General features: G+C 39.3%; 1 non-coding gene across 1 annotated transcript; it reads left to right on the forward strand.

Moving 5' to 3' along the window:
- Positions 1–13,945: 13,945 nt before the first annotated feature.
- Positions 13,946–14,052, forward strand: LOC141662261 (small nucleolar RNA R71). Its single transcript, XR_012550384.1, has one exon. It is a non-coding gene; the product is annotated as a small nucleolar RNA R71 (small nucleolar RNA).
- The last annotated feature ends 647 nt before the right edge of the window (positions 14,053–14,699 follow it).

Genomic DNA, 14,699 nt, shown 5'->3' on the forward strand with positions numbered 1-14,699 from the left:
TATCACTACACTCGCATCAATATCACATATCAATCGGTAAAGCAACACAAAAGGGATAATGGTATATGCATGAGCTATATGACATGATAAATAAAGCTATTAAAAAAACTATATATAAAAAAACTATATGGAAAAATATGCAACTATATGAACTAAACTAACATGAAAATGCAACTACATGACACACACACAAATATGTTCCTTAACTACCACCCCCAAACTTAAAATCTTCACTGTCCCCAGTGAAGGTAATAGAAAGGAACACAAGGTATACCTACTCAGAAGAATCATCATCACATCACCCTCAGAGGGTGGAGTGTCAGGAGGTGGATAAGCAGAATCCTCACCAAAAACGGGCCACTGGATGTCATCTCCAAGGCCTCTAAATGCAGTCCCAAGCGCTAGGGTTAGCTCATGCACAAACCTACTTTGTGACTCATACATCGCATCCATCCTCCTGGAAAGCCTCATGTACTGGACATCAGCCAATCCCGAACCATCTCCTCTCTGGGCTCTCGAAGAACCTACCTCTCCCTGAGCCTGACTAGACCTAGCCATGGTAGCACCAGCTGCTGGACGTCCTCGTGGGAGGTGATATCCTAACTTATGTGACTCGGGCTCTCCACCCGTCCACTCCTGCATCGTATTCAATATCGATGAATCAATAGGAGCGGCCGGCATCTACAGCTGCTCATAAGAAGGCCACTGGACTCCAACTGCCTTACACAGCTTAGTGACGATAGAGGCATACGGGATATTGTACTGCGACTTCCCCTCAAAAACTTTAAAATCCCTTGGTAGATGAACTCACCAAGGTCCACATAATACTCCTCATTCAGAATCCCCCACAACAACCTCGCCCTCTCAACCATAACCTCATGTGCATGCGAAGAAGGCAGAATATTAGCACATATAAATGCATTCCAAGCACGAGCATACCTGTTCATCACTACAGCAGGGAAAGAACGATAATCGTTGGATCCCCTCTTAAACTTCCACACTGTACCCGGCTGATAGAGAGTAGCAATAATCAAGTCTGAATCAAAATCCTCAGGGGCCTTTTCATTCCAATTCTCCACCTGTGGTTTCCTTTGTCGCTGCCCAATAACCCGGCGAATCGCCTCGGGCTGATAATCAACAGTAAGCCCACGAACAACAGAAAACCCATTTTTGTCGGCCTTAGCATTCGCATAGAACTCGTGTTAGGAATATGTGTATTAGTTTGATGATAAGTTAAACAAAACACTTAAGTAGAAATCTAGTGATTGTAGCCTCAACGGATAAGACCATCTTGGCTATCCATTGAAGGAGTAGCTTTACTTAGCAATAAGTTTAGTATTGTAGCACATTTCATTCTCTGGATTCAAGTTGTAATTCTTAGATGTTGTAGGAAAGTATCAGTCATGTTGACTACTAGTGGATATGCAAATAGGAGGGCTAATTGTAAATATTTCATGCCTTGTAATTTTGTATAAGTGAAGAAGTATCAACTGATATTGAAGACCTTCAACGGATAAGAAACAAAGCTTCAACGGATGTCTCTAATGCTTCAACGGATAAAAACTTCAACTGATAATGCATCAACGGATAAAGCTTCAACGGATAAAGCCTCAACGGATAAAGCATCAACGGATGAAAGCTTCAACGGATGCTTAGTTCATTAGCAGTTGATAGTGACAATTCACAAGCTGACAGAGGCACATGGGTTGACAGAGACAAACTGCAATGTGGAAGCCTCTAGGAGGAATCAAGAAAATGCAGCATTTCCATTCTGATACAAACAAGGAAGTATTCAAAGATCTACAGCCAAGCCTAAATTGCATTTGATAGAGAAATGAAGAAGAAACATGTGAAGAATCTTTTTAATTGTATTTTACAGTTTTGTCTTCACTTGTAAACTTGGTGATATATAAACCAAGTAGCAGCTAGTAATTAGATATGAATTTTTCTGAGCTGTTTAGAAATATCCAGAGAGAAAATCATCTAGTTTGTACTAGGAAGCAGCTGCGATTTAATTCTTTGAATCACAGATTTTCTGAAATAACACATCTCTGGTGGAACAACAAATCCACCAGAAAAGTTTTTAAGATCCTTGTGTTCTTTACATTTGTGTTTGAATATATATCTGTCTGCATCAGCCTCAAGCAATTCACACACACATTTGCTCTCAGAAACACTTAGTCTTAGAAACTGCTCAAAACTTGAAAAAGTTTTGAGATTTACATTCAACCCCCCTTCTGTAAATCTCATTGTTAGTCCACTGGGAATAACAATTGGTATCAGAGAAAGCTCTTAACATACAAAGAGTTTAAAGATCTATTCTGCTAACATCATGAGTGCACAGAAGAATCCTCCTGCCACCATCATGAGTAGGAAGGATATTGGTATAAAGATTCCAGTCCTGGAAAAAGATAATTATCATCACTGGAAAGTGAAGATGCATTTACATCTTCTTTCTCAAGATGAAAGCTACATCAACTGTATTGAAAATGGTCCTCACATCCCTCACAAAGTAGCCACAGCTGCTACTGTAACAGTTGCTGTTGGACAGTCCATTCCCAAGCCAAAAGCAGAATGGACTATTGAAGACATGGAAGAAATCTGCAAGGACAAGAAAGCCATGAACATTTTGTTTAATGGCTTAGATCAAGATATGTTTGACAATGTCATCAATAGCCAAACTGCAAAGGAAGTTTAGGATACTGTACAAATCATTTGTGAAGGTACTAAGCAGGTCAGAGAGAACAAGATGCAGCTTCTTATTCAACAGTATGAATACTTTCACTTTGAAGAAGGTGAATCATTAAATGATACCTTCAACAGATTTCAGAAATTGTTAAATGGATTGAAGCTGTAAGGTAGAGTGTATCAAGTCAAGGATTCCAACTTAAAATTTCTTAGGTCTCTACCAAAGGAATGGAAGCCAATGACTGTCTCTCTAAGAAATTTTCAAGATTATAAGAACTTCACACTTGAAAGATTATATGGAATTTTGAAGACTTATGAACTTGAAATGGAGCAGGATGAGCTGTTGGAAAAGGGAAAGAGAAAAGGAGGAACAGTTGCACTTGTAGCTGACAGTGAGAAGATTGAAGCCAGGAATGAGGAGAAGACAATGCCAAGTCTCAAAATTGGCACAAGCAAATCAGAATCAAGCAAGGGTAAAGAGCAAGTAGCTGAGGATGAAGACAATTCCAGTCAGGATGACTCTGATGATATTGATGAACATCTGGCTTTTCTGTCCAGGAGGTTTGCAAAGATGAAGTTCAGGAAAAATACAAAATTCACTAAGCCAAACAAAAACATGGTAGACAAATCAAAGTTCAAATGTTACAACTGTGGCATTAGTGGACACTTTGCAAGTGAGTGTAGGAAGCCAACCTCTGATAAGAAGAAATTTGAGCAAGTTGACTACAAAAAGAAGTATTTTGATTTGCTCAAACAAAAGGAAAGAGCTTTCCTCACTCAAGATGATTGGGCAGCAGACGGAGTCAATGAAGATGATGATATGGAATATGTCAACTTAGCCCTGATGGCTAATTCTGATGAAAATGAAACTAGTTCATCAAGCAACCAGGTAATTACTACTGATCTCTCTCAGCTTTCTAAAAATGAATGCAATGAAGCCATAAATGATATGTCTAATGAATTATATCATTTGCGTGTTTCCCTTAAATCACTAGCTAAAGAAAACACTAGGATCAAGGAGAATAATGTGTTTTTAAGTGATAGGAATGCTGTGTTAGAAGATCAGGTAATTGAGCTTGAGAAGATTAAACTTAAATGCTTGACTGTTGAGAGTGAACTAGCAGAAGCTGTTAAGAAAGTAGAAATTCTTTCTAAACAGTTAGTAAGTGAGCAAGAGGTAATCAAGGCCTGGAAAACATCTAGGGATGTTAGTGTTCAGATTGCCAAGGTTCAGGGAATTGAATCATTCTGTGAGGATGCCTGGAAGAAAAACAAAAAGGAGTTAGAATTAATTGATGGATTATCAACGGATGTGGAATCAACGGATGATGAAAGTTATCCGTTGAAGGAAGAAAAGGAGCATCCGTTGAAGGCTCATCAATTAAAACAGGCAAGTAATTTTAAAAATAAAAACCTCAATAAGAAGAATGATTCAACTCTCAAGAACTTTGTCAAAGAAGGAGCTAGCACATCCAAAGATGTCATTAAGGTGAATATAGGACACATGACTTTAGAGCAGCTGAAAGATAGGCTTAAGTTGGTTGAGGATAAGAAGGAAACTAAAAGGAAATCTAAAAGAAATGGGAAGGTAGGGATTAATAAACATAACAATTACACACCTGATAGGTATGCTCCTAGAAAAAGCTGTGTGCATTGTAAAAGTGTTAATTACCTATCTGATAATTGCAAATCTGTTAAAAATGCTCCCATGCCTTCAAATCCCTCCATGCCTAACATGTCTATGTCACCTCTGCATGCTATGCCTGTTATGTCTCACCAGAATCCCCATGCACATTTTGCAAACATGCCAAATATTAATAATCCTTATTTTACTGCATTTAGTATGCCTCAAATGCCATACAATATGTCTATGTGGAATAACATGTTTGCACAACCTATGCCTTATCAAATTCAATCAAATGTGTTAAATGATTCTGTGACTAACCCTACACTTCAACCAACCACATCTGAGACCAAGGTTGACCCAAAGTTACCTAAGTCAAAAGATGCAGGAGGAATGAAGTCTAGGAAAAAGACTAACAAGGCTGGACCCAAGGAAACTTGGGTACCAAAATCAACTTGATTGATTTTGTTGTGTGCAGGGAAAAAGAAGGAATCTATGGTACTTGGACAGTGGCTGTTCAAGACACATGACAGGAGATTTCACCCTGCTCACAGAGTTTAAGGAGAGAGTTGGCCCTAGCATAACCTTTGGAGATGACAACAAAGGATTCACTATGGGATATGGCTTGATTTCAAAAGAAAATGTCATCATTGATGAATTTGCATTGGTTGATGGTCTCAAACACAATTTATTGAGCATCAGTCAACTATGTGACAGAGGGAATACTGTTTCCTTCAATTCTGAAGCCTGTATTATCACAAGTAAGAAGGACAATAAAGTGGTTCTAACTGGAGTTAGAAAAGGAAATGTGTACCTAGCTGACTTCAACTCTACAGATGCAGAATCCATTACTTGTCTTTTCAGCAAAGCAAGTACAGTTGAAAGTTGGCTATGGCACAAGAAGCTGTCCCATTTGAATTTCAAGACAATGAATGATCTAGTCAAAAAGGACTTAGTTAGAGGAATGCCTCTAGTGGAATTCACAAGGGATAGACTGTGTGATGTTTGTCAGAAAGGAAAGCAAAAGAAAGTATCATTCAGTAAGAAGCTTGAATCTGTAATTGATGAACCATTATAACTGCTACACATGGATCTCTTTGGACCAGTTAATGTATTGTCAATTTCAAGAAAAAGATATTGCCTAGTGATTGTAGATGATTTCTCAAAGTTTTCTTGGGTTTATTTTCTTGGATCAAAGGATGAAGCTAGTGAAATCATTATCAATCATATCAAGCAAGTCAACAATCATCCTGATTTCAAAGTAAGGAATATTAGGAGTGATAATAGAACTGAGTTCAAGAATTCAACAATGAAGTTCTTCTGTGAAGAAAATGGGATCATGCATGAGTTCTCAGCTCCAAGGACCCACAACAAAATGGTGTGGTGGAAAGGAAGAACAGATCACTAATTGAAGCTGCAAGGACAATGCTTGAAGAGTCAAAACTCCCAACTTACTTTTAGGCTGAGGCTGTTAACTGTGCATGTTACACTCAGAACATTTCTCTAATCAATCAAGCAAAAGGCATGACTCCCTATCAATTATTCAAGAGAAAAAACCAACTTTAAACTTTCTGCATGTCTTTGGTTGCAAATGCTACATCTTAAGGAATCAATCTGATCACAAAGGGAAGTTGATGCAAAGGCTGATGAAGGAATATTTGTTGGTTATTCTGCTGGAAAATCTTATAGGGTCTACAATCTAAGAACCAACATTGTCATGGAATCTGTGCATGTTGTGTTTGATGATAAAAAGATTGATGGACTAACAGATAAAGGACATCATGAAGGACTCAAATTTGACAATATTGAGATATATTGTGATGATAGTGAAGATGAGAATGATGAAGAAGGCATCTCAAGAGGAATTCAAAATCTGCCTTTGGATAATGCACAGAATGCTGCATCCGTTGAAAGTCATAATTCAGCTTCTGTTGAAAGAAGCAATGCAGCATCCGTTGAAAGACAAAGTGCATCATCCGTTGAAGTTCATAATGAAGCATCCGTTGATCACAGTCTGTCAACGGATAATCAATTCACTTCATCAGTTGATAGAGCTCCCAATTCTTCTCAAAGGATCAGCAACTCAGGGGGAGTGTCAACCAATCAAAATTCTATCTCACATCATGACAATACTGAGGCAATCTCATCTAGAGCTAATCTACCATCTCAAAGGAAATGGACCAAGAATCACCCTTTTGAACTGATCATTGGTGATGCTACATCTAAAGTGCAAACTAGAAGGGCTACTCAAGATGAATGTCTGTACAGTAGCTTTCTATCACAGGAGGAACCTAAGAGAATAGAAGAAGCTCTTTTGGATCCAGATTGGATTTTAGCAATGCAAGAGGAGCTAAACCAATTTGAGAGAAACAAAGTATGGAAGCTGGTACCCAAGCCAAAGAACAAGAGTTCTATTGACACAAAATGGGTATTCAGAAACAAGATGGATGAAAATGGCATTGTCATAAGGAATAAAGCCAGATTGGTTGCTAAAGGATATTCTCAACAAGAGGGAATAGATTTTGATGAAACATTTACTCCAGTTGCCAGACTTGAAGCCATCAGAATCTTTTTAGCCTATGCAGTTAATGCCAATTTTAAAGTCTATCAAATGGATGTCAAGAGTTCATTTCTAAATGGGGAATTGGAGGAAGAAGTTTATGTAAGCCAACCTCCAGGATTTGAAGATCCAAATTTTCTAGACTATGTGTATTATCTGTTGAAAGCACTCTATGGACTAAAGCAAGCACCTAGAGCCTGGTATGAGACTTTGTCAAAATTCCTTCTAGATAATCACTTCACAAGAGGTACTTTTGACAAAACTCTCTTCTTTAGAAATGTTAATGGCTCTAAAATACTTGTACAAATCTATGTAGATGATATTATATTTGGATCTACAGATGATAAGCTTTGTAAAAAGTTTGCTAAATTAATGCAAAGTAAATATGAAATGAGCATGATGGGAGAGCTAACTTATTTTCTTGGTTTACAAGTTAAACAAGTTAGTGGTGGAATTTTCATTAGTCAAACTAAATATATTTATGATCTTTTAAAGAAGTTTGACTTAATGGATTGTTCACCTGCAAAAACTCCCATGGCCACTGCCACTAAGACTGAATTAAACAAGGCTTAAGTAGTTTGATGATAAGTTAAACAAAACACTTAAGTAGAAATCTAGTGATTGTAGCCTCAACGGATAAGACCATCTTGGCTATCCGTTGAAGGAGTAGCTTTACTTAGCAATAAGTTTAGTATTGTAGCACATTTCATTCTCTGGATTCAAGTTGTAATTCTTAGATGTTGTAGGAAAGTATCAGTCATGTTGACTACTAGTGGATATGCAAATAGGAGGGCTAATTGTAAATATTTCATGCCTTGTAATTTTGTATAAGTGAAGAAGTATCAACTGATATTGAAGACCTTCAACAGATAAGAAACAAAGCTTCAACGGATGTCTCTAATGCTTCAACGGATAAAGACTTAACTGATAATGCATCAACGGATAAAGCTTCAACGGATAAAGCCTCAACGGATAAGGCATCAACGGATGAAAGCTTCAACGGATTCTTAGTTCATTAGCAGTTGATAGTGACAATTCACAAGCTGACAGAGGCACATGGGTTGACAAAGACAAACTGGAATGTGGAAGCCTCTAGGAGGAATCAAGAAAATGCAGCATTTCCATTCTGATGCAAACAAGGAAGTATTCAAAGATCTACAGCCAAGCCTAAATTGCATTTGATAGAGAAATGAAGAAGAAACATGTGAAGAATTTTTTTAATTGTATTTTACAGTTTTGTCTTCACTTGTAAACTTGGTGATATATAAACCAAGTAGCAACTAGTAATTACATATGAATTTTCCTGAGCTGTTTAGAAATATCCAGAGAGAAAATCATCTAGTTTGTACTAGGAAGCAGCTGTGATTTAATTCTTTGAATCACAGATTTTCTGAAATAACACATCTCTGGTGGAACAACAAATCCACCAGAAAAGTTTTTAAGATCCTTGTGTTCTTTACATTTATGTTTGAATATATATCTGTCTGCATCAGCCTCAAGCAATTCACACACACATTTGCTCTCAGAAACACTTAGTCTTAGAAACTGCTCAAAACTTGAAAAAGTTTTGAGATTTACATTCAACCCCCTTCTGTAAATCTCATTGTTAGTCCACCGGGGAATAACAACTCGCGAACAAAACTCAACGGTACAGCCTCAGATGACTCGCAGAAAGTAATACATCCCTCCTCTGCAATCATCGGTAACAACTCACCATCCATCCCCGATGGCAAGAACCCCCTCTCCTTCATAATCGGCTTAGTTAACCGCTTAATATATTGTTCTTCAGCAGCCCTATCCAATAATCGGGGCCTCACAGCAGTGCTTCTCGATGAATCAGTAGCAGTCGGATTGGTGCTGCTGCTACCCATAGTTCTCGATCTCTTTGGTGCCATAAGGGCTTGAGAGTTTGTGTTTGGTGTGTAGGAGAGAGTTTGAGAGTTGAAAGTATATGAGATGTGTAATATGAGGTTGTATGTATATATAGGGTAGGCTTAGGGTTAGAAATTGATTTGGAGTGGGATTGTGGCTAATTTATAGGAAGAAAATCGTGGGTAATGGGGATTGTGGGATGTGGTTTTTTTTTGTTTCTCTGTTTTTTTGTGTTTTTTTATAGGCTGAAAATGAATTTTTCAAAAATCAGGTCCGCAGGTGGTCGCCTGGCACAGCAGGTGGGCACCTGCTAGCACGCGACCGCCTGGTCCTAGCAGGCGGGCGCCTGCAAGGTTTCTAGAAAAAAAATTATGCCAACATTTTTCTGATTTTTTTGGGTTTTTGGATAGAGTACTAAATTCTAAGGGTTCCTATGGTCTCGTATCTTGGGTTGCCTCCCAAGAAGCGCTTCTTTTACGTCATTAGCTTGACGTATGGTAATGCGATCAAGTTTCCCCATAATAGTGCTTCAATCTCTGACCATTTACTTTGAATGCTTGGCCCGGATCGTTCTCAAAAATCTTTACCGCTCCATATGGAAACACAGTTTTGACGATAAATGGTCCAGACCACCTTGATTTCAACTTTTCAGGAAAAAGTCAGAGACGAGAGTTGAATTGAAGAACTTGTTACCCCGGCACGAATGACTTAGGAGATAGCTTCCTGTCATGCCACCTTTTTACTTTTTCCTTGTACATTTTGTTGTTTTCATACGCTTAAAGTCGAAATTCATCAAGTTCATTTAACTGAAGCATTCGCTTCTTCCCAACTGCATCTAGATCAAGGTTTAACTTCTTCAATGCCCAATAAGCCTTATGCTCAAGCTCCGCAGGTAAATGACATCCCTTACCATAGACAAGTTGAAACGGGGACATCCCAAGTGGAGTCTTGTATACTGTTCTATAAGCCCAAACAGCTTCATCGAGTTTCAAAGACCAATCTTTCCTTGACGGACAAACGACTTTCTCTAGAATGCGCTTGATCTCTCTATTAGACACTTCAGCTTGACCATTAGTTTGCGGATGATAGGCAGTAGCAATTCGATGATTCACATTGTAGCGTTGCATCATAGAAGTGAACTTACGATTGCAGAATTGTGACCCTTCATCACTTATGATAACTCGTGGCGTTCCAAACCTTGTGAATATCTGCTTATGAAGAAAACTCAACACTACCTTTGCGTCATTAGTTGGTAGAGCCTTGACTTTTACCCATTTCAAGACATAATCGACTGCCAACAAGATGTACTGATTATTGTAGGATGAGATAAATGGTCCCATGAAATCGATTCCCCAAACATTGAAGACTTCAACTTCAAGCATCACATTCAAAGGCATCTCATCCTTTCTGGTAAGATTCCCTACTCTTTGGCAACGATCACACCTTAAAATGAACTGATGTGCATCCTTAAACAACGTAGGCCAGAAAAAACCTGCTTGAAGAATACGAGCTGTTGTCTTTTCACCACCATAATGTCCACCATAAATTGTGGAATGACAATCTCGTAATATCCCCTCAGTCTCACAAAATGGGATACATCTCCTGATGATCCGGTCAGCTCCTTGTCTAAATAAATATGGTTCATCCCACATGTACCACTTCACCTCATGCAAAAACTTCTTCTTTTGAGCCGCATTCATATTAGAAGGCATTATATTGCTTACAAGATAGTTCACAATGTCTGTGAACCATGGCTCTTTCTCTTGAATTATGAACAACTGCTCATACGGAAAAGATTTATTAATCAATGTCTTATCATGTGAATTAGAATCGGGATTCTCCAATCTAGAGAGATGGTTAGCTACTTGATTTTCAGTACCTTTTCGATCCTTGATCTCTAACTCAAATTCTTGTAGCAAGAGCACCCAACGAATAAGTCTAGGCTTCGAATCCTTCTTTGAGACCAGATAGTGGATGGCAGCGTGATCAGTAAACACTGTCACCTTTGTCCCAAGTAGATAAGATCGAAATTTTTCGAAACCAAAAACTATAGCCAAGAGCTCCTTCTCAGTAGTGGTGTAGTTCAGTTGAGCTTCATTTAGTGTCTTACTAGCATAGTAGACCACATGAAAGATATTAGACTTTCGCTACCCAAGAACTGCTCCCACAGCATAATCACTTGCATCACACATCATCTCAAAAGGTTCTCTCCAATTAGGTGCCGTAAAAACTGGTGCAGTTATCAAACTCTTCTTGAGAGTCTCGAATGCTGCCAAGCATTCGTCATCAAATTTGAAAGGCACATCTTTCTCGAGCAAGTTACACAACGGCTTAGATATCTTAGAGAGATCCTTGATGAAATGCCGATAAAAACCCGCATGACCAAGAAAGCTACGGATTCCTTTTACAGAAATAGGTAGCGGAAGATTTTCAATGACTCCCACATTGGCCTTATCCACCTCAAGACCCTTACTAGAGACCTTATGCCCAAGAATGATGCCTTGTTGCACCATGAAATGACATTTTTCCCAATTGAGCACTAGATTAGTTTCCATACACCTTTTGAGCACCAAACGGAGATTATTCAAGCATTCATCATACGAATGTCCAAAGATGGAGAAGTCGTCCATGAATACTTCGACATTATTTCCAATCATATTAGAGAATATAGCCATCATGCATCTTTAAAAAGTGGCAGGTGCACCACATAAGCCAAAAGATACTCTGCGAAAAGCATATGTGTCGAATGGACAAGTGAAAATAGTCTTCTCTTGATCTTCTGGTGCAATGCAAATCTTATTGTAGCCCGAATAGCCATCCAGAAGACAATAATACTCATGACCAGTCAATCTATCAAGCATCTAATCAATAAATGGAAGAGGGAAGTGATCCTTCCTTGCGGCTTTATTCAACTTTCTGTAGTCCATGCATACCCTCCATCCTGTGACTGTTCGAGTGGGGATGAGCTCGTTCTTCTCATTTTCTACCACGATAATACCTCTTTTCTTAGGGTACACATTGCACGGGGCTCACCCAAGAACTGTCAGAAATAGGATATATGATTCATGCATCCAGCCACTTTAGAATTTCTTTCTTCACCACTTCTTTCATGATAGGATTAAGCCTTCGTTGTTGCTCAACAGTCGGCTCGCTACCTTCCTGTAGCAGAATTTTATGCATGCAGTACGAAGGGCTGATCCCTTTTTTATCTGCTATAGTCCATCCGTTGGCCGATTTGAATTCTCTTAAAATCCTCAAGAGCTTGTCATCATCACTACCTGAAAGGTCAGATGCAATAATAACAGGTAAAGTAGATGCATCACCTAAAAAAGCATACCTCAAGTGTTCAGGCAATGGTTTAAGCTCCAAAGTAGGTGCTTCCTCAATAGATGGTTTGAGCTTTCCCTCAGCATTCTTGAGATCAGTATTACCAAGAGATTCAAATGGCATGTCTAGCTTTCGTTTCCAAGGAGAAGCATTTAGATATTGTAACTGCTCATTGCCTTCCTCATTATCACTGTCAAATTCCCCCAATAAGGCTTTTTCTAAGGCATCAGACCTTAGCACATGATCAAGTTCTGAAATAACTGCAGAATTGACCAAATCCATCTTGAAGCACTCCTCATCTTCCGTAGGGAATTTTATTACATTGAACACATTGAATGTCACATCCTGATCTTGCACCCTCATAGTAAGTTCACCTTTTTGCACATCAATCAAGGTACGGCCTGTAGCCAAGAAAGGTCTTCCCAAGATTATGGGAATTTTCTTATCTTCCTCGAAATCCAGAATGACAAAATCTGCAGGAAAGATGAGCTTGTCCACCTTTACTAGCACGTCCTCCACGATGCCTCGTGGGTATGTAATAGAATGATCAGCCAATTGTAGAGACATGTAGGTGGGCTTTGGATCAGGCAAATTCAGCTTTTTGAAGATAGACAACGGCATCAGATTGATGTTTGCTCCCAAATCGCAAAGGCACTTGTCGAATGACAACTTTCCAATGGTGCAAGGAATGGTGAAGCTACCTGGATCCTTGAGCTTTGGAGGTAACTTTTATTGCAGCACGGCACTGCACTCTTCCGTTAGAGCAACGGTATCAAGATCATCCAGTTCACCTTCCTTGAAAGAATACCTTTCATGAATTTCGCATAACTAGGCATTTGCTCCAGAGCCTCAGTGAAAGGTATGTTGATGTGAAGTTTCTTGAACATCTCCAGAAACTTACCAAATTGCTTGTCCAAATTTTGTTTTTGCAATCTCTTAGGAAAAGGTGGTGGGAGATAGAGCTTTTCTCCCTTGTATTACCCTCAGGCAGAGTGTGTTTAACAGTAGTCTTCCTTGGTTCCCCCTCTTTCTCCTTTTGCTTTTCTTCTTCATCTACAACTTCAGCTTCTCCATCTTTTGCTTTTTCAGCATCAATTACTTTTCTAGACCTTAAGGTGACAGCTTTGACTTGCTCCTTAGCTTCCTTCTTGCCTGGCACTTCAGTATCGCTGGGAAGTGTGCCAGGTTGAAGATTGAGCAAGGCATTGGCTATTTGTCCAATTTGATTTTCTAAGGTCTTGATCGAAATAGCCTGATTTTTGCACAACATCTTTAACTCCTCGAAATCAGTACTAGAAGGTGGAGCAACACCTCCTTGTTGCGGATATGTTTTCCTTTGAGCATATTGTTGAGGTTGCTGGAATTCAGGTGGATTAAACAGTTTACTTGCAGCTTGCTGATATGGTTGCTGAACAGCATTCTGATTATTGCTCCAGCTGAAATTGGGATGATTTCTGTAATTAGGATGATAAGTAGCGGGCACAGGCTGCTGCGGTCGCTGATAATTGTTCACATACTGAACAGATTCATTAACCAGAGAACACTGATCCGTAGCATGAGAGCCTGCACAAAGCTCACATACAATAGCTATTTGATTGACTTCATAGTTGTCTAAAGAATTGACCTTCATAGACAGCGCTTGGAGCTGCGCTGCAATAGCTGTAGCTGCATCAACTTCCAGAATACCTGCTACCTTCCCAGGCATCATCCTTTGAGTTGGGTTTTGATACTCGTTTGCAGTCATAGTTTCAATGAGATTATAGGCCTCAGTATAGTTTTTGGCCCACAAGGCGCCTCTAGAAGCTGCATCAAGCATGGGTCGAGATTGGACCCCCAAACCATTATAGAAACCAGTGATCACCATCCAGTCAGGCATACCATGATGTGGACACTTTCTCAACATCTCCTTATAGCGCTCCCAAGCTTCGCACATAGTTTCTCCTGGTTGCTGCGCAAAATGAGTAAGAGCACTCCTCATAGCTGCAGTTTTGGCCATTGGATAGAACTTCACCAGAAACTTTTGTGCAAGATCTTGCCAAGTAGTGATGGACCCAGCTGGTAAAGAATGTAACCAGTCCTTAGCTTTGTCCCTTAGAGAGAATGGGAAAAGCCTCAGCTTGATAGCCTCATCAATAACACCATTATATTTGAAAGTACTGCAAATCTCGACAAAATTCCTAATATGCATGTTGGGATCTTCAGTCACAGCACCACCGAAAGAAACAGAATTCTGCACCATCTGAATAGTGCCCGGCTTGATTTCAAAATTATTGGCCTCAATAGCCGGATGAATGATGCTTGACTGAATGTCATCAATTTTAGGCCGAGAAAAGTCCATAAGAGCTGGATCAGCTTGAACTATACGATCACCCATTGTTACAGGTTCTTTCTTTTCACTCTCTTTATCCGAATCTTCAAAAACTATCGGAAAGTCAAGAGTTGTATATGTCTCTTCAGCCGTATCTAGATTTCTCTTGCGGGTGCGAGAACGTGTTTGCATAAATGCTCGCTAGAGTACCTGAAACACAACCGAAAACAGTAAGTAACAAGTCTTAATCAATGAATCCTAATGACCACTGATGGCAAGTACATAAACTAAAAAAATTAACACCGAGTCCCCGGCAGTGG

The sequence above is a fragment of the Apium graveolens genome, chromosome 5 (assembly GCF_009905375.1).
Source record: "Apium graveolens cultivar Ventura chromosome 5, ASM990537v1, whole genome shotgun sequence".
Classification (NCBI taxonomy): domain Eukaryota; kingdom Viridiplantae; phylum Streptophyta; class Magnoliopsida; order Apiales; family Apiaceae; genus Apium; species Apium graveolens.